Source organism: Varanus komodoensis, unplaced genomic scaffold, assembly GCF_004798865.1.
Source record: "Varanus komodoensis strain SLA01 unplaced genomic scaffold, ASM479886v1 scaffold79, whole genome shotgun sequence".
Lineage (NCBI taxonomy): Eukaryota > Metazoa > Chordata > Lepidosauria > Squamata > Varanidae > Varanus > Varanus komodoensis.
In genome coordinates, this window is record NW_025336467.1 from 2,061,404 (window position 1) to 2,083,581 (window position 22,178).

Here is a 22,178-nt window from a genome sequence, read left to right on the forward strand (position 1 = left end):
AAAAGCCAGCAATGGTGACCCAGACTGGCAGCTGTGTGCTAAGCATTAAGGGAGTGGTGCTCCTGAGCACATGCAGAGTTCCAGAATTGGTGACAGGTACCAAATCCAAGTTCACAGCACTTCAATCACTCCCTCCTGATTTACCACCTCCACCTCTACTTTAAAACCTGAATGAAAATTTGCAAAATTGTTTGCTGTTTTGATCAGTGAAAAGAAGATGCAAATTTGGAGGTACCTGTGAGTAATCCATATGGAACTCAAGAGCAAAGACCTTTGACTGCATGTGGTTTAGTGTAGTTCTTTCAATTGCAATCCAGCAATCCGAGAGGAGGGTTCTAAGGGCGGGGGTGGGTGGGGGCCCTAAACAAATCCACGCGTGCAAAGGCTGAGTCCATTCTTCACTGGGAGCCTCCATGGCCTCATGGGTCAAGGCCCAGCAAAGCCAAAAGTCAAGCTAGGTCCAAGAGCAGCTCCAGAGAAATCCCACATGCACAATGATTTTGAGGATCCCAGCTTCCACTTGAATGTCTTCTGCTATAAGGGTCCCAGATCAACCACAAACAAGCACACAAGATCGATATGAAAAGTGCAGTGGTACCTTTCATGGCAGGGGTGCACCATATAGATCTGAAAATGCAAAAGTCCACACTGAATGAAGAGCCCGTGCAAAGAGTGTCATAAAAGAGTCAAAGGGCAGCACTATGTTCAATCCCCGGGGACTCCCTCTGACCACCAACCCCTTGAGAAACTCAGAGGGGGAGATGCTCTTTGGTGGTGGCCCCCATCTTTGGAACAACCTCCCGAATGCAGCCCTCCTGGTGCCAAATTTTCCATCTTTTCAGTGCCAGGTCAAGACAAGTCTCTTTGCTGAGGCCTTTAAAGACCCCCTGGGGTCTATTCTTGGCCTTCTTGTCTTTTTATTTCCTTTTAATGTTGTCAGTGTTAATTTTAACTTAATTTTAATTCTTGTCAATGTTTTAAATCAATTGCATTTTATTGTTTTTATACTTTGTTGTAAACTGCCCTGAGAGCTTTGGATATGGGTAGTATAGAAATGAAAAGAAAAAGTCGAAGATGAAGACAGATGAGGAGGAGGACATGGTAGAGATGGTGGTGGTGATGAAGGAGAAGGAGGAGAACATGACGGAGATGCAGATGTGAGATGCGAGATGGGGGGGGGGGGAGGAGGAGAAGCGGTCATCCCTACAGAGAGAAATGCAGCCTTGGTGATCGAAAGCTCCCAAACTTCTCCTGTATGATCATACCTGTCTGTTACATTCAAGTCAGAAGCTCCTTGTTAAGAAGCCATCTCCCAGGGAGGTGAGGAGGATGGCAGCTAGAAGAAGGGCCTTATCCGTGGTTGTATCCCTTATCTGGAATAGACTTCCCAGAGAGGAACACCTGGCACCACCATCATTATCCTTCAGCGCCAGGCAAAAACATACCTGTTCTCAGCTATTTAAATATCTGGTTTTAGTGGCCAATCCTGATTTTAACCTGCTCCAATTCCTGTCTTACAGTACCATCATATTTAAAATTGTTTATTGAAAAGTTTTTAAATATAGTTTTAATTTGGTGTATTTTGTTTCTTTTTATCTTTGGATTTGAATGTTAATGTTCTGTTATAGATTTCAAAAATCTCATGTTGCCTTAATTGTTTCGTAAGCTGCTGGAGAGCCCAAGTGTGAGCTAATGCAGTGGCATATAAATTGGAATAATATAAATAATAAATAAATAAACTAAGAGGCATCCAATCCTCCGATGCAGAGTTGAAGGAGCTGCAGAGATCATTTCCACCACCTCCCACCCTTCTTCCCTGCAGATTTCAGTAGTAGCCCTTTTCTCCTCCTCCAAGGTCATTCTTCCAAACTCTGCAGGTACCCTAACCCTTTCCATCCCACCAGGTGAGGAGCAGTTTGCACCCCCCATCCTAAAGAGGAGGATGGCTCCCAGCAGAGGTGCCCAGCCTGCACGTCAACCCTGAAGCGAAGTTGTAGCTCCACCAACAACATAGAAACACAGAAACAGAGCGAGTCAGCAGGGGTCTCCCGGGCCATCTAGTCTGACCTCCGGCACCAGCTGGCTCCACCCACCATGTGTATGTCCAGCCTATCTTTGAACACCCTCACCGATGGGGCCTCAACCAACTCCCCTGGAAGCCCATTCCACACTCTCAGGGTCTTGACTGTCAGGAAATGCTTCCTGGCATCCAAATTGAACCTTGGCTCCCTGAGCTTGGCTTCACTGGAGTGTATCCTGCCTTTCTCTTCAGGGGAAAACAGGTCTCTGCCCACCTCCGTGTGACACCCCCTCACATACCTGTACATTGCCAACAGATCCCCCCTGAGTCTCCTCTTCTCCAGGCTGAAGAGGCCCAGTTCCCTCCGTCTCGCCTCATATGCATCCCCTGCAAACCGGCCACCAACCTCGTGGCCCTTCGCTGCTCTGACTCCAACCTGGCTATATCCTTCCTGTAATGATTTATCCCACCAGCGAGACCCCTGCCCCAATGGGGAACCTCTGTCCTTTCCTCCCCCTCTTCAGTTAGTTTCCCAAGGAGAACCTGCTGGCTTTCTTCCTTGCCAAGGTTGACTCCGGCACCGCACAAGAGTAATGCCTGCTTTCCCTGCAGGACACCGATGCACGGATCCTGACCTCTCACAGGCTGAAGAGGTGAATCCCCTCTGGACCATTCTGGGCAGTTTCTGGCCGTTCCCAGTGCTCAGGGATGTGTGTTTTGTGGGAGCAGGAATCCACTGGATTCCCTGGGCTTGGCTCCACAGATCCTGGCCCACTTTGCCCAGCCCTGAGACCATGTCCCCGGGGTCCGTGCCCAGTAGGAATTGAGCCCCTCCTGAACACAGCATCCTGTGCGTGACTCAGTTTCTAAGACCAGGCTGAGCACAAATGCCAGGAGGACGACAGGTGAGTTTCATCCTATACTGTGGTGCGGGTCGCAAACAGAAATGTCAGAAAAATTTTGCCTCAGGCCGCGAACTCCATGTTGGGTGATGATCACGATCACGGCCGTCTTCCCTGCACGAGCCCAACTGCGATCGCGGCCATCTCCCCCCCTGCCCCACAAGCACGATCGCTATTGCACAATTATGGTTTGGACTCTCAACCTCCCCCCTCCACCTAGTTGGTGTCGTGGTTAAGAGCATTGGACTGGGACTCAGGCGATCCGGGTTCAAGTCCCTGCTCAGCCATGGAGCCCACTGGGTGACTTTGGGCCAGCCGCAGACTCTCAGCCCAACCTACCTCACAGGGTTGTTGTTGTGGGGATAAGATGGAGGAGGAGAATGATGTAAGCTGCCTTGAGCCCTTTGTTGGAAAAAGGCAGGATATAAATCAATCAATAAATCAATACTGTGCTTTGTTGCTTTGTTGTTCTTTGTTACTTTGTTTCAAATTTTTGTGATTAAAAATACATTTACAGCATGGATTAACCTCATATACATTGAACTTTATGGGGAAATTTGACTTGGCTCGCAACCAGTTCAGGTTGCAACCAGAGGCGTAGAGTGGATTAAGTTCGTGAGCCGAGGTACCACTGTATCTGCCACTGTGGTAGCGGGACTGCAGCGCAACGAGGTGGAAAGGGTGGAGCAGAACTGTCTCCTTCCTTGGAAGGAGGGATCTGAAAGATCCTACACTCCCTGAGGTGTTTTCCAGAACCACTTTCTCCACGATAACAGTATGACATCCATTAAGGTGTACTTCATGTCAGCGATCATGGCCGACTCACACGTCAACGGCGACATGCTAACTGATTGCATGCCAGCTACAAACATAGAGCATCAATCATTTGAAGAATATTTACACTGGGAATGGGGGTGGAAATACATCCTGTTTGCATAGTAACACTAATTTACCTACTTGCACACATTCAAACCGATACAGGAATGAAAACATCGCTGTTGTTCAAAATTCACCCCTCTCTGAATTTTGCAAAGTTCTCCAGTCAAAAGATGCATGCAAAAGTGGATCACTTTATGTGAAGCTTTTTAAAATTTATTTATTTGGGAGGGTCAGGCAGGGTGAGCTAAATTTAAAACTGGAAAAGGTGCTCAAAGTTTGGAACGAACAGAACTTAAGAGTGAAAGAATGAGAAACTGAAACAGAAAGATTAATCTATCCTCAGTTTGGACAGTCAAAGAAGATGTATTGAGAGAAGAGACACTCTCAGGTTTGTAGAGAAGCGTCTGGGCTCAGTGGAAGGATCAATTCTGCTTAGAGAGCTGTTAACAGATGAACAAGTCAAACCCGGGTTCAACTGGCAGGTTCACAACATCACCGTTAAATGCAAGCTGAGACTGGGTACCAAGAGTCTGAGTGCCTTTTCCAGATCTGTGAAGTTTCCCTTTTTGATGGGGCGCACAAAACCATGCACAGAGTTCTGAAAAAGAACGCCACAGACATCAGCAGAATTGCGCTCCGGAGAGGTAGTACCGGACCTTTTCTCTAGCTTTCTGGTCAGCGGACCAAGCCACATCAGTTGTACCATCAGTGCTGCAGGCCTCCACACCGAGGCATCCCTAGTTTTAATTAAACCCATTTTAAAATTGATTTCATTAGCCTGGTGGTTTAACTACATTGCCGTCAGAATGATTTAAACCCCAAGCAAGCTAGCAGTGGGTTGTTCTGGTGGTTTCTCTGGAGTAGCGTCCTCTAAACATTTCTGCAGTCTCCTTGTTGCTGAAAAGGCAACCAAAAGCAGTGTTTGAGGCAGGCTGTGTTCCTTTGTCTGCAGCGGGGAGCAAATGACCCTGCTACAGATTGCTTTCTGCACACTCACATTTCTTCTGCAAAAGTTAGTTTCATTTCGTTTCTGCATCAGTTTGCACAGAGTCTGCACAGAGATTTGCATTCATTTGGGGTACATTGTTGGACCATCTATCATGATCTGTGTTTTTGTGTGGAATTTTCCCTAATGTGTACATTTTTTTGGCATGCACATTCCCATAATAGATGTCCTTTTTTTAACTCTAATTTGTTCAAATGGACAATTTTGTGCACATTCCTTGATTGGAGAAGCGCGTTGCAAAATTCATAAACGTGTGAAAATTGCATTCCAGTTTATGTGTGAGCTGCAGAAGGGTGAATTGGGTTGATTTGTGTTAGAAAGGCAAATGGAACAGAATTACTCCCTTTTGCATTTTGAAGCTCAGCCACACCTCTACTTTGTAGTCTTCTTGGGTGAAGTGTTTCTTCTTCCAGCCTCACCAATCTGCTGCCATTTTGGAAAAGGCCGTCCAAAGGAATTTGTTCTGTGAGGGTGCTCACAAACATTTCTCAAGATTGCAAGTGAATTCGCCATCCCAAAAAGGCTGAAGAAAACAGAGGAGGTCGTGGCAATCCAGATGCTGGCTTGCTGTGCAGTTGCCACATCCTAGAGTTAGACCAAATATCCATCAGCTTGGAAGAAATCTGTTCCAACTACTTGCTTGATTCAGGCTCTGCTGTGCTACAGAGGCAGTGTGGAGTAATTGAGTGCTGGGCTGGGAGAGCTGGATTCTAGTTGCCACTCAGCCATGGTGCTCCCTGTGACTTCAAGCCAGACACAGACTCCCAGCCTGGCCTCCCTCACAGGGTTGTTGCGATGAGGATAAAATGCAGAGAAGGAGGAGCAGTTTGCATTCCTTGCAAGAGTGAAAAATGTGATGATCGAGGTAAACATGGGCAGTGGCCACACCCTCACCGCTTTTCAGTGCTTTCACTGGCAAACAGCTTTTACTACCAGGATGCTTCTCCAAGTATTTACCTGGCTTTTGTTTCTCTGCAAAGTCCTTCCATAAGATCTGCCCTCAGGAGCAACAGAGAGCAAGTCTGATGTGTCTGGATTTCGGATACTACAATCATCCTCTGCTTAGACTTCTCTTCGTGAATGTAGTCCTGGAAGCTTAGAACCGAGCTGGCGCTGGGAAATGGGTTCAGTTGTTCCACTGTTTTCCCCACCGGTTCAGAAACAGCAAGGTGACTCTGGAGTAACACTTGAGCAATGCGTCCTGCTATCCTTTACACACTTGCTAAAAAGTAAGCCACATGGAAAGCAGTGGCAATTACTTCTGAGTGAACAGACACAGGTGGCGCAGTGGGTTAAACCGCTGTGCTGCTGGGCTGGTTGATCAAAAGGTCGCCGGTTCGAATCTGCACAACGGGGCGAGTCCCCGTTGCTCCGTCCCAGCTCCTGCCCACCTTGCAGTTCAAAAGCCTGCAAATGCGAGGAGATAGAAAGGTGCCACTTCGGTGGGCAGGTAACAGCGCTCCGTGCACCTCGGTGTTCAGTCATGCGGCCACACGACCACGGAGACCGTCTGTTACTGTGGAAACTGTAATTCAAGTCACCTGGAAGAGGGTACAAGGTTTGGAATGAATGTTTTAGAACAGAATAATAGCTTTAAAGGTGCGGTTGGCCTTTATTATTATTTCTTTCCAGTGTTAACACACTTTCTATTATTCCTGTTAGTTCGGCTGTGTTTGATATTCTCAAAAGTATTTTTTTTTTAAAAAAAAGGAAATGGTATAGGATGAGATTGAGCTTCTGCAGATTCTGTCAGTCTGTTTGGCTCTCCAGTAACACAGTGAGCTTATACCTGCTTAAGAGCTTATCACAAATTTGTAGCTCATCTTTTTTTTAAAGAGGAAAGTGTTAGCCCTTAAACTGCAAAGAACAGACTATGTAGGAGGAAGACAGAAGGCAGAAACTCCCTGGATCTTGCAAACATAAGCATATTATCCAACCATGGTCACAATTTCAACCTTCTTGTCTCTTCCTATTAAAAGAAACAACAACAAGTTGCTAGCTCCCATGGTGGCAAAGATAAGTACACGAACAATGGTTTTAAGAGCTCCTCAGAAGCCACCCCTTTTCAGAAGCCCAAATCATCACTTCAGTCTTTATGTTTTTCAACTCTCTCTGCAGTACTTCTTCCCACCAATATGTCTCACCCAGAACTCCAAACAAAACAGTCCATCTTTATTGGACCAAAGAGTACGGAGAGAAACATGGAGGGAAAGATTAAGAGCCCTGGAAAGAAAAAGAGGAGAGCGCGCATATATGAAGATAAAAGGCAGGCGAGCGCGAGGCATGAGCGTCCATCCACATTTTGCTTTCAAGAGGTTCATTAGGAATAAAAAGCTCCTTTTATCCCATCCCGATGTTCGTGGTGATAGATGCCGCCGATGGCTTTCATCTCTTCTTCTCGCATGGCACTCATCAAGCCTTAATGAACGTGACAGGAAAGTGGCTCAGGTTGGACGGGGCGGGGGGGCTGCCACAGCACGGGCGAGCGTGCGATGAGGCTGGCCTGCAGACGCTTTCAACATGCTCTTGTGCTCTGGTTAATTAAGGGGTCAAGAGACAGAGGGTGAGCAGAAGTGCGGAGGAGCATAGAGGAGGCGAGGCGGGGAGAGGAAGTGTCTGGATGCAGAGAACCCCCAGAGTGCTGGCAGCGCGGACCAAATGAACCTGGACTTGGAAGTGGAGCTTGTGCTGAGAGCGATCCTGGTCCCCCTTTGCAAGGCTGCCTGCGAGGCTTGGAGGATCGTATTGTTCTCATACGACACCAGTCCTCTACTGGTTACACTGACTGCCAGTTGAGGTCCGGGCCCAATTCAAGGTGCTGGTTTTGACCTATAAAGTCCTGAACGGCTTGGGACCAGGATACCTGAAGGAGCGCCTTCTCCCCTATGTGCCCCCCGTCCCTTTAGATCTGAGGTGGAGGCCCTGCTCTGGTAGCCCTCCTTGAAGGAGATTAGGAGGGAGAGTACCTGGAGGAGGGCCTTCTCTGCGGTGGCACCCTGACTATGGAATACTCTCCCCAGAGAGGTTTGCCTGGTACCGACATTTTATTCTTTTCAGCGTCAAGCAAAAACCCTTTTTATTCCCCTTTTATTTTAGTGTTTAATTGATTTTAACTGAGGTTTTAGTATATTAATGGTCGGATGCTGTGAGATTTGCTTATCCTACTTATTTATTGTAAGCCATCCCGAGACATTCTGTAGGGGATGGGATAGAAAAGCTTTTAATAAATGAAAATAAATAATAAATAAATACTGCCATGCCCCTCCAGAAACTGGGTCCTGAGAAAGTCCAGTGGCAACTCCTGAGAAAGTTCAGACATCAGCTCCAGGCCCTGTTTTTGTCACACAGCTGGATCAGGACCACCCATGTGTCAGGAAGAGGGATCAGTGGGGCCAGGAGGTGCACCTAGGTTGGCATAAGTGCCACACATACTTCAAAAAAAGACCCTAAAGGGAAACAGGAACTCGCCAACAGATGGGGGATGCTCAGAGGATGAGGAATGCCAAGCGTCTCTTGGTGGGAAGCAGGGACGGAATGGAGCGTTGCTGAGAAGGGCATGCCTGACTGACTGGCAGCCCAAACAGGAAGACTCCATTCCATGTTGCAGGTCCTGCTGGTCAAATGCCATCAGCCATGGTAGTTAAATAGAGTTTCCATGCTTCAATGCAGTCTCCCCTCGAAACAGAAAGTGCTAGGAGACTTCCAGGGGGAGGTCACTTTTCACTTCTCATCTGGCTGCTGTAGCAAACAAGAAGCTAGTGGGCCTTCAGCCTGATCCGGTAGAGCTTTTCTTTGTGAACCTGGCAGATCATATGGGATCTGACTGAGGAACGACCCAGTCCAACCTCTTGTGTCCTTCTCCTAGGGGTCAGCATGCACCTGTGGAAATGCAGAAGGGTTGAATTCTGAAGAGGAGGGTAGAAATGAAGGGCAGGAGGAGGGAGGGAGGCCCCCGAAAGACAACTGTGCTGGCTCACCCCAGTTTGAAGTGATGTGAAATCTGACGTGTTTACTGCAGAAAGAGTGGCCACCTCCAAGACTGTGCCATGCAGGGTCAGGTTATCTGACGCACCACCCTGAATCTGATAGGCTAGCTTGCCTAGACGGGGCTATGGAGGGCAGTCAAAAGGTCAAGATCTCTTCTGGCTGGTGCCAGAGTGCAGGACACGGAATAATCAGCTCAAGTTGAAGCAACTCAGATTCAGGCTGGACATCAGGAAAAGCGTCCTCACTGTCAGCCTTGAGAAGAGAAGACTGAGCAGGGACGTGATATCCCCCTATAAATCCTTCAAAGACTATCACAAAGAGGAAGGCCGAGGTATCTTCTCACTGATAAAAGAATGTAGGACACGGAATAATCAATGCATGTTGCGATAACCCAGATTCAGGCTGGACATCATGAAAAGCTTCCTCATGGTCAGAGAGATAGGACAGTGGGACCAGCTGCCTGGAGAGGTGGGGGCTCTCCCACACTGGAGACATTCAAGGAGAAGCTGGGCAGCCCCCTGAGTGGGATGGTGTGAACTGGTGTCCTACAACAGCAGGGGGCTGGACTTGATGGCCTTCATGGCCCCTTCCAACTCTATTTCAATGATTTGATGATTCTAGTTGTCACAAATAAATGAATAAAATTAATCTATTGGCCTGCAGATTATTTCAACCTGCGGATGGCCCCTTTTCTCAAGCAGAAACTTCCAGCTTTAATCCTCAGCAGCACTTCTGAGCAGAGCTGGAAAAACACCTTTCCAGAACCCCAGAGGTGCCCTTCTGTCCATTCATGTCAACAGGACCATGTTGAAGGCCAGCATTTCATTTTTATTATTTATTTATTTATTTACATGTATTTAGAGGTCACCTATAATTTCTGAAGCTTTCCTAGGCAGCTTACAATGCATAAAGCATATTAACAGAGCAAAAACACATTAAAAACCAATTAAAACATAATGACATCTATAAAAACAATTGAAAAGGGCCATAGGATGCAGGCTAAATGTTACAATTTCCTAAGAGGATACATCTTCACCTGGTGCCGAAAGGAAAATCGAGATGGTGCCAGGCAGATTTCCCTAGGGGGGGAGGTCCAGAGATGGGGAGCAGCCGCAGGAAAGGCCCTTCACCCAGTTGCCGCCCTTCTCATATCCCTGAGGAGTGGTTCTTGTAGAAGAAGAATCGCATAGAGTAGAAGAATTTTAGTAAAAAGCAGATTCCTATACCCCTTGGTGGGCTGCAGGTGGCGCAGTGGTTTAAACCGCTGTGCTGCTGGGCTGGTAGATCGAAAGGTCGCCGGTTCGAATCTGCACAACGGGGTGAGTCCCTGTTGCTCTGCCCCAGCTCCTGCCCACCTTGCAGTTCGAAAGCATGCAAATGTGAGTAGATAAACAGGTACCACTTCGGTGGGCAGGTACCAGCAGCCACATGCCCACGGAGACTGTCTGCGGACAAGCGCCGGCTCCCTCGGCCAGGAAACGGAGGAGGGCACCATCCCCTCGAGTCAGGCATGACTGGACTTCACGTCAAGGGGAAACCTTTACCTTTACCTTATACCCCTTGGATCACAGCTCCCATCACCCACAGCCAGCAAGGACGCTGTGGTCCAGCACGGGTCTACTTCAGCATTGCTCTTGCTAAGTTCTCATGAACCAGCAAGCGACCATCGACCGGCAGCCCTGTCTCCCACCACCCTGATGCACCAACCAAAGCAGTGAGCAACCTACAGGGTGGGAGGTGTGGAGAAATGAGCGTGTTATTAGGAGCGTCTCCCCTTTCAGAACTGGTCAGACTGATCCTTTAAATAGATCTGAAGGAGTCCCAGTGCCTCAGGCGAATCGATCGGCCGCACTTGATAGAAGATCGTTTCCAGGCGCATGCAGCAGAAGGAGACGGCAGGAGCTTCCCTCCTCCTCCTCCTCCTCCTTCTCCTCCTCCTCCTCCCCGCATTCATCACACAGGACTCTCATCCTAGTGATTTCTTCATCTCCACCTTTCCACTTGTTCTCATCTCTCCTCTTCTCCTACCTGACAGCCAAAGGGCCTTTCTAGAAGGAACTAAAAGCAAATTCACTCTTCTGTTCTCAGCCAGAGTGCACTCTGCTTTCAGACGTGCCTTTCTTCCTAAGCCGAAGTCTGATTTTCCTTCACTTTTAACTATTGAAATCCATTTCTTTTTCACTGGTTTTTTGGTTTAGCTTATAGAGAGTGTTGTTGAGATATGACATAAAGCATTAAAAATAGGAAAGGTGCATTACCCAAGTGTTCACCTCAGTGAATTCATGCTTGTTCAAGTCCCTGATCAAAAGGTATCCAGCATTCAATAAATAGATTCGCTTCTCTTTGGCTTCTTTAACTAAGATGTAAGAGGTTTGTCTGGTCACTGCTACTTAGTCAAACTCTTCTACTTTTTCTCCCACTTTCTCAAATATACCCACTTTCTCCAGTGTTTGGCTTAAAATGTTCTTCCTCATGCAGTGGACTAGAATAATGGACCAGAATGGGGAAGACTAGTATTCCAACTCGAGTGATATAAAGGAAAAGCAAAATATCACACTACCCTTCATCTCTCAACTTCAGTTGCAAGTGCCAACAGATTTGTAGTCAAAATAGCCATAATAAATATTTATTATGGTCAGAGACCAGACCAAAGCAAAACATTGAAAGACAATACAGAAATTTTGGAAGAATATAGCCAAATATTAACCATTGGTTATAAGGTGTACATAGCAGTGTCACAAGTACAGTTCTAAGTTGTATGCTATATACAATGTCCCCATTCCAGGGGAAAGACCTTTCATCACAATATACTATTTTAATACTAGTATTAGACCTGTATAGGCATCGGTCACCTTGTGTAAAAGGCATTACTCTTCAGACTTTATCTTTCTTCCAGCTAATTAGTCAGTCTGCACTCTTTCAACATCTTTTTTCGAATGCCTTTCATGGCCACAAAGAATTTGGTGACATTCTGTGTAAGCATCGTGTTAGAGTCGGACAGTAATATATAGACATATTGTCCCGAACGGCCTGGGAATCGCATTGTTGAAGGGGAGATGCGTGTAGAACAAATATCTCTATAAAATATGCTCCACAGCAGGACATGTTCCGTGGCTTCTGTCTGTTCCACACCACAGGGCCAAAAGCTCTGTGATCAAAATGGCAATTCCAAGTCACACAAGACAGAGTCCTGGGACTTGGAGAAGTGGATACAAGCACAAACAGGCCTCAAAGAAACAGATCTGTAAAGATCCCATGGGAATTGGTGGGCAAGGACCTTCCAGTCCCATAAAGATGAACGTTGACTGGCCGTTTGGGAGGAAATGAGCAAACTGGTAGAATCCTGCAAAAATGGTATTGCAGTGGGTGACAAACTCCTTGCATTGTTCGCCTGAACATCAATAAGAAGGAAAAATCACCATCACATTGCGATCATGTTTGGTGCATATTTTAATTAAATTTATTATTAAACTTATTTTCCACTTAATTGGCCTGAAGGCCAGTTACAAAGTGGAAGAAGATTGTCTGTGTCCCAAGATGCTTGCAAACATTTATGTATTCATTATATTTACATCCCACCTTTTTTCTTTTTTAAAGAACTCAAAGCAGCTTAGAAACATAGAAACAGAGCAAGTCAGAAGGGGCCTCCTGGGCCATCTAGTCTGACCTCCAGCACCAGCCAGCTCTGCTCACATCTTACATCATTTGCTCTCCTGCTGCTCTCAGTATGATCCCCACGAAAACCCTGTTAGGCCAAGAGTCAAGGACTGGTCCTAAGTCACCCAGTGCGCTGCATGGCAAAGTCGAGTCTAGAACCCAGATCCTCAGTCTAACGTTCTCACCACCAGACCGTCCTGGTTCTCTTATACTCTATTTTCAGCCTTAACCCTAGAAAAGAATCACATTTTCTCATCTCCCTGTGGCTGCTGAACTTCAAAAGTCCAAACGCAGCATTTGCAAACATTTGTAAAATTAAAGTATGATAATTCTGGCATTCTGTAGGAAAAGGAAGTAGAGTTGGTTTCCTCTGGCTGGGAAGCTGCACCAGTCGGAACGCTGAGCTGGCCAGCCCAAGATGAAGCCAAACTTTTGACCCAGCTTTTGCTTCTCCTAAAAATGCAGCAGACCAACCAATCAAGTAGCCTGGACTGAATGCTGGGAGCAGAGTCCAAGAGTGAACCAGAATCAGTCCAAAGTAGCCAGTGCAGTGATGTGGGAGGAAATTTCCTAGTGCTTTCATTTTCCACAGAAAATGTCCCATTTGTTAGTAGAAATGAACGGATGCCAATTGCAAATAGGAATTTGGGCAAAGGGAGCCATTCACAGGCAACCATGTGAGAAAAAACAGAATGCTACTAAAATACATTTACATTTCTGTGCAAAATGGAACTATTAGGTGGAGACAGAAAACATAAGACATCCCAGGATGTCTCGGTAGAAGACAGTTAACTCTGCTGAAAAAGATAATTGCCAGTATTTCTTGCCTGTTTCTTTGTCTTGCTAAAAATTATTGTGTCATTCTCAACAGTCTTCAGTAGCCCGCACCCCCACTTAAATTTAAACAAGGGAAAAGAAGGACAACTGTTTTCTTTAAATGTGTACTAGCATTTCAATGACAATTTCTACTTAGTAAATCATTTAGATCTGATTAAATGTGCTTGATAATTAAGAGTGCTTTGGCATTTGTTCCAGGTAAATAGATATGCTTTCATAAAGAAAATACAAGCCACACTCAGAAGCTGAATCCAGATTGAATTTGGCTTTCTGGAAGCCAGTTCTATAGACCAAATGTGGAAGTTCTGACACTTGAAAGGAGACCATTTCTAAAAGCAGCCCGGCTTACCTTGCTGGGTTGTTGTGGAAGGAAAAGGACATACAGGCATTTAGTCTGATCCAGCAGGCCTTCTATTATGTTCTTACGTTATTTCAACATGAATGTCCTCAAGACAAGTGTGGCTCATGACCCTTATGGCTCATTTCCTCCCCTGATCCCCCGACTGGAATATTTCAACCCTAATACCTTGCGAAAGCAGGCTAGTTAGAATGGAATCTTTCACAATATTTTTCCACTGCTGGGTGCAGATTTATTATTATTTTTAATGAGCTGAGGGATCTGGCAATTTGGGGTGTTTTCTCCCTCAGATATATACCTGTTGTCATGGTTTCTTGCTGACCAAAGACCTCCCCCCACCCCCTCCTTTCCTTCTTCCAGCATGCAAGTCAAGCGGATCAATAGATTTTTATGTCATATGAAAGGGAGGGAGGGAGCCGTTGCGTTTAGCAACAGACCAATTGCCGATAATTGCATTGAAATATCTTTGGCTTTTCCAAAACCCTTTGTCTCTCAGCTTAACTGTTGGATGTGCACAGTCCAAAACCAAAACATCAAAACATGCTTGGCTGTCCTTGGTCGTCCAGCAACTTCTGTTCCATCCACCCCACTGTGCTGCCTGGAGACTTTCTCAGTTGGCTTATCTTTGTGTTACTGACATTCGGTGCCCATCCACAGAGCTCCCTCGTCCCAACCATGCGTGGATGCGCTACTCTGCCTCCTCTCTCACGATCGATTTGGCTTCTCTGCAGAGATGAGTTGAGCAAGGGTGCATAGGAACAGGCAGATATGTGCCCATTGTCTTCAAGGTCAAATCCTTCTCTAACAGAAAGGAAAATGCTTTTCTGAAGCCCACTTGCTAAATGCTGGCAATCATTCCAGTGCCTCAGATCAGACAAGGCTGGAAGGTTTTGTGAGTGCTCATATTGTTCATTCTATCTGCTCCACCAGAATGGGGCAGATATGAAACTCCATGTCCTGGAGCTTGAGCTGATAACTTTGGGGCTAACCCTAGGCCAGGTAGCCAGACCTTCAATATTTCCTTTGGGGTCTGAAAGGATTTCTTTGTATGATATCAGACTCTGGTATTGTCAGACCGGAAGAAGATTCAGGATCTGTCAGGCCTGGCATTGATGCTCCTCACCAAGCTGCTCCAGAATGCTTGTCCCAGATCTGGTCCCACTTTGCTCCTATCTATTAAGTTCACGCTTAAATTTCCCCCCTCTTTACTTGGGCCGACAGGGAGACAAACAAAGGGATTCTGCTTCCAATTCGTCCAGAACTGCCCTGGAAAGAAAAGTGATGAAGATGTGGGGCTTGTTGTACTTTGGGCACCTCAACAGAAGGCAAGACTCCCTGGAGAAGACATGTGCAAGGAAGTTGAAGCAGGAGGAGGAGGAGGAGGCGGCGGCGGCAGCCAAATTGGAGAAGGATGGACTCCATCAAGAAAAAAGGAAGGCTTGAGTTGACAAGAGCTGGGCAGCCTTTTGGAGGTATGCTGTAAGGGTCACTGCAAGTCAGAGATGACTTGACACGTTACAGCATCAATATCCTGCCCCGCCTCTTAGTTTTCTCCCCATAATTGTAGAAAGTGCCCTAAAGATTCTTCAGAGTAGGATGTCCCTGAAGCCAACTCTCCAAAGGCCAACCTAGTCCGAATTTACCATGAAAGGACCATAAGAAGTCAGAGGACACAGCAGTAACCTCAAAGCTGCTCATCAGCAGTTAGCTCCTGAACAACAGACTGGACAGGTAGGCTCACAGATTACTCAGTGGTGGGGCCAGGGCAAGGCCGCAGGGCTGGCTGAGGGCCTTCTGAGCCCTTGATGGGGCCAATGGCCAAGAGGCCCTGTGTCAGCACATGAGCTGGCCTGAGCAAACTAGAGCTGTGAAGCCTCTGGACCTGGGAGAATTAAGGGCATTCTGTGCAAGACAGAAAGTGTGCCAAACATTCTTACTTGTGCCCCATTGCTCAGCTCATTTTGACGACCAAATTTGGTGCTCCAGCCAGGAAGGGAAAGAGGCGAGGGCATTACCAGGATATGTCTTACCTTGGCAGACTAGATTTCCTCCCTACCCTCTGAAATGTCCCCTTTACCCCTTCCTGAGGGTCTCAACTGATTCTGTTCTTTCCACACTGTCTGCAAGGGGGCAGGGGGATCCAAAAAATGTTTCTAGGCCACCAACTGGACATGCCATGTTAGCATTGGGCAGCAAGGATGAAGCCCATTTTATGCCTGTAATTACTCTTGGAACATACGAAGCTCCCATTGATGCAATCAACCCCTCCGTGCATCTCAGTGCAAATATTGACAAAAATTTGCAGCAACGACTCTGCAGGGGTTTCGTTGCCAGCTACCTGCAGACACTGCCAGGGACTGTCCCCGGGATTGTCCCCCTGTGAGGACTCTACCACAGACCCCGTAGCTTCTTGCAGGGCTGTGAAGGAAGTGGTTTCCTCATAGAAAGTGGCATGCTTTCAGCATAATCCAAGCTTGGTGGAGGAAAGAATTTTCTTCTGTTTGCATTTTGCTCCTAATGATCACAGATCAAGAGCCAGTGGTGAAGCACGGAATGGAGAGGCAGGCAAGAGACGTGTTAGCTGTGTGTTTCACTAATGGCAGCATGGTATAGTGGTTAAGAGCGTGGGACTGGGACTCAAGCGATCTGGGTTCTATCCCTGCTCAGCCATGCAGCCAACCATGTGACTTTGGGCCAGTCACAGACTCTCAGCCCAGCCTACCTCACAGGGCTGTTGTTATGGGGATAAGATTGTGAGCAGGAAGAGAATAATGTAAGCTGCTCTGAGTTTTTTAAAACAAAAAAAGGGTGGGATATAAATCAATTAATAAATAGATAATGCACATGGCCATCTCATGGATTCCCGCACCATATTACTAAGCCCAAATCACAGTATTAGCTGATCAAACACAATAGTGAAATATATTGGACTTCTGTTTAAGTTATAGCCATTCTTTCTTAAAGACACAGTTAGCACATGCATATTGAATGCAAGCCAATGTCCTCTTTTTTAATGGCATCAGCCCTCCATTTTGGAGATAAGTAAGCTCCAGAGGGAAAGCTGTCCCTCAGCTTTTACCACCTGGAAAGGTGATCTTCCTTCACCTCCTAGGAAAAGATACTATACTCCATTCCAATTAAATTTTCTAAATTTGCCGCCCTGCATAGACATGAACATGTACCAATTTTATGGGTGCACAGTTTTGGCATCCATACTGTGTATTTAAAAAAACATGGGCTTCAGTAATGAGACAGTGTGGTGTGGTGGTTAAGATCACTGGGATGCAAAAGATCTGGGTTCAAGTTCCTGCTCAGTCAGGGAGCTCTCTGGGCAACTGAGCCAGTCACTGCCTCTCAGCCCAGCCTACCTCACAGGGTTGTTGTGGTGGGGATAAGAATGAGAGAATGAGGAGACTGATGTAAGCCACCTTCCTTGGAAGGAGAAAAGGTGGAATAGAAACACAGAATCATAGAAATAGAGCGAGTCAGACGGGGCCTCCCTTCTGAAGCAGTATAGAAATGTAAAAGATAAACAAACAAACAATGCACTGGAGATCTGTTGAAAAGCAGATTCCTGGCACCAAAGGACTTTTCCTGCTGTAAATATCCCCATCCCAAACCTGCTTTTTTAACATTTTAACAACAACACTTGACTACACTCTTTTGCAATTATCTTGCAATCTTACACATGCATTTTACCACACTGTACATATGGGGGAGTCATTTTACCAGTTATTAAATTCTATTCATCTTTTTAGTATGTTCCAGGCACTGGCCTGGGAGTTCTTGTGGATGAAGTGCAGCTTATACCTTGTTTTAAAAAATCAGAAAAGGGAACCGATGTCTTTTACGCAACCTATCCAGTTCCCTGTCTTATACCCCACATGCTTCTCCACCATGGCTATTCATTTGCTTCTGAAAGGAAACTAGGAAGAAAGTATAGAATGAACGAAACAGTCCCTGAAATACTCTTTCCTAGGATCAAATAGTGGAAAGTCTTTAGCCGACCCAGGAAAAGGAAGTTCAGATCCAGTTAAGGTCTCAGTATTAGTTTTGCATGTTCCAATCCAATCCAGCAGTCTCCGAGAATTAACTGAGTTCTTTGGAAACTGAAATATTCCGATTTATATGTTTTGTTAACCCTCCCATTCACTGTTTCCTTTTTTCCCCTCATGCTGTCTCCCTTACTTTCTCTCTTATATGTACTTCTGATTCCAAAAAGTTTGTACACTTTGTTATCTGACCTGAGACTTTTGAAAAATCTCTCTCTCCACCTCTTCCTCTTCCTTCCTTCCTTCCCTCCTTCCTTCTTCTTTTCTTCCTTCCTTCCTTCCTTCCTTCCTTCCTCCCTTCCTTCTTCTTTTCTTTCTTCCTTCCTCCCTCCCTCCCTTCCTTCCTCCTTCCTTCCTCCCTTCCTTCCTTCCTTGCCTCAGTTTCCCTCTTGGTTCTCCATAGCGGCTTTGTTTTGCTCTTGCCCTCCTTTCTCTTTCTCCCATTCCTCTCCCAGGCAAATATTGTCCCTGGCTGCCCATCTCGGCATCCTCCTCTGTATAAATGACACGACGCAAACCCACTCCAACCCCGAGACCCTCTGCAGGCAGCCGGTTTACAAGAACCCGGCTGCCTTCCCAAACAAGCCTCCCAACCTACCACACATTTCCAGCTCTCCATAATCTAATGCACGTTACCATAGTGCCAATCAATAACTCAGCAGGCCAGTGCCGAAAATTTCTCTCTTAAAGAAGCAGCTTGCCTCGGCCGGCTTCTCTGCTCCCCTTCCCTGCCCTTTGTGGACTCACAACATGCCACCCCAAAAGTCCAGAGAGGTCCCACAGAGACCCTCCCTGGCCATCTATGACCCACTCAGCCAACCCAACGGGGGGTCTGCCAACTGCAACAGCCCGCTCCTGCCACAGTTTCTCAGCACATGATAATCAAAAGAGCTAGACTGCCCCTGCTCCTGGAGGTTTGATTTTGCCATCCTGGATAAAGCCAGCTAAAACCCACAGCAGCCTAGAAAGAAGCTACTGGATGGGACCAAAGCTGTCTCTGCTTTTAATGTGTGTATTTTTATTTATGGGTGTCATGAGCTCAGCCTTTTCCCTTTGGGCCCTTCAGCTGCAAAACACCAGACGATGCGGCTCTTTATCAGCACTTCACAGCTACAAGACAAAGTGACTCTGAAAATCCTCTAGTGAGCTAGATAGGCCTCTGCTCATGGCAAAAGTGTTGAACCCAAACTTCTCCCCAAAATCCTTCCTTTGCAGTAACTCTGGGCTCTCTACTCTCACGGTGTCTCACGCAGGTGAAGGGGCAGCTGGGGAGAACACCAACCGGGCAGCTGACCTCTCCCAGTCAGGGACCAGGCAAGGTGATGGCTCTCCCTTATCCCCTTCTCAGAGCCCTCCTGTCCCTTCCAGAGCCCTTCTGTCCCTTCCTGCTTTCCTGCTCAGCCTGGGAACCTGAGGCAGAGACTCTGGGGGTGCTTCAAAGCAGCCCCCTCTTCTCCCTGGGTGTCCAACAGCCCCATCACTGAGTCTTCCAGGTCTCCGTCAGACTCTCAGCCATGATGATGCTGGGATACCTTCCTCCAGGAGTGGCAGTCCAGTCCACTCGCTGCAATGGGTATATTTCTATGCCACCTCTTCTGCATCTGATCACAACAGCCCTGTGAGGGAGGTCAATGGAATGCGTTCCCCAAAGAGGTTCACCTGGCACCGGGTTTATATTCTTTTCAGGGCCAGGTTAAAACCTTTTTATTTAATTGTTATTTTAAAAATAATCTTAATGCTTAACAGTCACTTTTATTTAACTTATATTTTTGGTTAATTGTTATTTATTATGATAAGATTGCTGTTTCATTGTGGTTGTTTTAATGATTGTAAGCCGTCCTGAGATGCTATGCATAAGGGACGGCATACAAAAGTTTTAAATAAATAAATAAGCTGAGATGCAGCCCGAAGTCACCCAGGTTGGCCCCGTTGCAAACAGAATTCCACTCCCTGCAATGGCTAGCTGGATACCTCATGGATCCACACAAGGGGGGGGCGCAAAGGCAATTCTCAGTACCATGGCAGGTGGCAACACACAAGCAGCCCCCGCTTTGCGACAGTGTCTGCAAAGTTTGGCAATTTTTCCCTCCATTTGTGGGAAAACACTTCTCTCAGAAAAGAAACACCTTTCTTTCTGTTGCTTAATGTATCATCTGTTTGGGCTCTTTGTTGGTTTTTTTCGTGCTCTGCCAAGTCTGATCATTTTGGCTGAGCGATGAAGCCCTTGTTATCCATGTCTCTGTTTTCATATTTTTGTTAGTCGCTTTGGAGCAGTGGTGTGGTAGAGACTGGACCTGAAGGGACTCAGGCCGGGAAATTTTCGATTTGCAGGGCCAACCACCTCCTTGGGCACCCCCTCCAAACATCCCTGCCCCCTCCGAGCTCGGCTGCAGTCCTCTGAATCGCTGCAGGGAGCTATGGATTTTTCCAGTAACATTACATTCTTCCCTGATGGAATGCACAGGAGTTTGAAGCGGCTTGATCTGGGATGGGAAATTAAGACCAGCAGCTTTGCAAGAATCTTGCATTGAGGAGAAACGAAAGGGTTAGAATCGGGTTGTGTCGATCTGCCTCAGCACGTTAATGTGGGGTGATTTTTGGATGTGGGGCTACAGGTCGCTCACAACAAGCACCTGAAGCTCAAGATTCACCAAGACGCCTCCCATTTGGAGTGACTTCTTTCTGGAGGGGAAAAGCAGGACATATTTTCAGTATAAACAGAATGCAATGAAGGTTTGTTTGTCTGAGGATGAGAGTCCCAGGTGCAACACCTATGGGCACCTTGAATGGTTCCCAAGGTATTCCTGTTGTGGTGCTTGCAGGCACCTGAACATTTCGTTTCTTCTGGTTTTTATGGACACGTATGGATCTGGGTGAAATGCACACGACTCTGTAGCTGTTCAGGAGCTTCCACAAACAGAGCCTCTATCCAAATAACCATTCACCCAAACCTGCTGTCTATCGGTTTGGGTGAATGGGATAGGAAGTATAACTGGATCCTCATTCCACTGCATTCCCAGAGGTGAGCCTATGTCCTTCCAATGTAGTAATAGCAAAAGGACACAAAGAATCCATTCCCCCTTCTGTTCATTAACTTCCAGGAACCTGCTAAATAATTTTCAAGAGTGTGTGCGTCCATTCCATCACTATTAAATATGCTCCAATACAAAATGTATCCATGTAATAACCTCCTGCTGAAAAGCAGGGCCAGAAAGCATGTTTAGAAGATGCATTTGCTGTGCTACACTGCCTACAATTGGTCAAATCAGGCAATCCCAAAAAGATGTTGTCTAACAGACACAGTTTGGCTTAATATCTTGAACTGAGAACTCCTGAACTGAGGGCGATGAAGCAGGTTGGGAGACGGCTAGAGCGTAGGTGGAGGAAATCACGGGATGAATCTGACCGAACACACTTAAGAGCCCACTATCGGGCCTATGCTGTGGCGGTGAGGGCAGCGAAAAAGAGATTTTTTTCCGCTTCAATTGCCTCCTCACAATGCCGACTGGCGGAGCTCTTTTGGGTGGTGCAAGGCCTGGTCCGTCCAGGTCCGAAAGAAGATCTGATTCCACCCTCAAAGGCCCGCTGTGACGACTTTGCCAGGCATTTCAGGGAGAAAATCGCTCAGATTCGTCACGAGCTGGATTCCACTATTGAGTCAGAGGTCTTAAGGGAGACACCGATGCTACCGACTGGTCCAGAATTATTCGATGAATTTCAGTTACTGCGGCCTGATGATGTGGACAAGGTGCTTGGACGAGTACGTCCCACCACTTGCCTTTTGGACCCTTGCCCGTCTTGGTTAATAAAGGATTCCAAGCACGGGATTGGGACCTGGATCTTGGAAGTGGTTAACGCTTCTCTGAGGGAGGGTCGAGTGCCTGCCCCTTTAAAGGAGGCAGTAGTCCGACCGATCCTGAAGAAGGCGTCACTGGATCCAGAGATGGCCACTAACTATAGACCAGTGGCCAACATCCCGTTTCTGGGCAAGGTGTTAGAGCGGGTGGTGGCGGGACAACTCCAAGCACTCTTGGATGAAACTGATTATCTAGACCCATTTCAGTCCGGCTTCAGACCCGGGTACGGTACTGAATCTGCCTTGGTCGCCCTGTATGATGACCTGTGCAGGGAGAAGGACAGGGGGAGTGCGTCCCTGTTGGTTCTCCTGGACCTCTTGGCGGCTTTCGATACCATCGACCATGGTATCCTTCTGGATAGGCTTGCGGGACTGGGGGTCGGAGGTACTGCTTTGCAGTGGTTCCGCTCCTATCTCAATGGCCGATTCCAGAAGGTGGTGCTGGGGGACTATGGCTCTGCGCCATGGCAGCTATGCCATGGAGTACCGCAGGGGTCCATTTTGTCCCCTTTGCTGTTCAACATCTACATGAAACCGCTGGGAGAGGTCATCAGGAGGTGTGGGCTGCAGAGTCATCAGTACGCTGATGATACCCAGCTCTACCTCTCGTTTTCCACCAATCCA